This window comes from Hipposideros armiger, unplaced genomic scaffold (assembly GCF_001890085.2).
Source record: "Hipposideros armiger isolate ML-2016 unplaced genomic scaffold, ASM189008v1 scaffold_769, whole genome shotgun sequence".
NCBI classification, from domain to species: domain Eukaryota; kingdom Metazoa; phylum Chordata; class Mammalia; order Chiroptera; family Hipposideridae; genus Hipposideros; species Hipposideros armiger.
The window spans coordinates 403,789-404,985 of NW_017732119.1; positions in this window are offsets into that span (position 1 = coordinate 403,789).

Consider the following 1,197-nt stretch of genomic DNA (forward strand, 5'->3'; position numbering starts at 1 on the left):
ATCAAGGCTGTCACCATATTACCCTTGGTGTCCTGAATATCATCAAAATGTTTTTCTTTCAATATTTCCTTTATCTTCAGGTAAAGAAAGAAATCATTGGAGGCCAGATCAGGTGAGTAGGGAGGGTGTTCCAATACAGTCATTGTTTACTGGCTAAAAACTCCCTCACAGACAGTGCCTTGTGAGCTGGTGCATTGTCATGATGCAAGAGCCCTGAATTGTTGGTGAAAAGTTCAGGTCGCCTAACTTTTTCACACAGCCTTTTCAGCACTTGCAAATAATAACCTTGGTTAACTGTTTGTCCAGTTGGTACAAATTCATAATCCCTCTGATATCAAAAACAGGATATCAACATTGTTGCAACAAGTTCGCAAACTTAGTTGTCAGACCTCATATTGGACATGTGCATGTCCCAATCTTTGGAGAAATGTCTAGTCAGGTCCTCTGCCCATTTTTTAATTGGATTGTTCGTTTTCTTGGTGTTGAGTTGTATGAGTTTTTTATACATTTTGGATATTAACTCCTTATTGGATGTATCATTGGCAAATATCTTCTCCCATTTAGGTTGTCTTGTTGTTTTGTTGATTTTCCTTTGCTGTGCAGAAATTTTTACTTTGATTTAGTCCCATTTGTTTATTTTTTCTTTTGTTTCTCTTAAGGAGATATAGCCAAAAAAATTGTTTCTAAGAACAATGTCAAAACTTTACTGCCTATGTTTTCTTCTAGGAGTTTTATGTTTTCAGGTCTTACATTTAAATATTTTATGCATTTTGAATTTATTCTTGTATATGGTATAAGAAAGTGGTCTAGTTTCATTTTTGATTGTATATGTCTAGTTTTTCCAACAACATTTACTGAAGAGACTGTTTTCACCCCCATTGTATATGCTGGCCATCTTTGTCATAGATTAATTGACCATATATGTGGGAGTTTATATCTGGGATCTCTATTTTTTTCCATTGATCTATATGTCTCATTTTATGCCAGTACCATGCTGCTTTGATTACTATAGCCTTGTACTATAGTTTGATATTAGGTAGCATAATACCTCCAACTTTGTTCTTCTTTCTCAAGGTTTCTTTTGTTATCTGAGGTCTTTTGTAGTTCTACTGCTGTGAAAACTACCATTGCTATTTTGATAGGGATTGCACTGAATCTATAGATTGCTTTGGGTAGTATGGACATTTATTTTTTTTT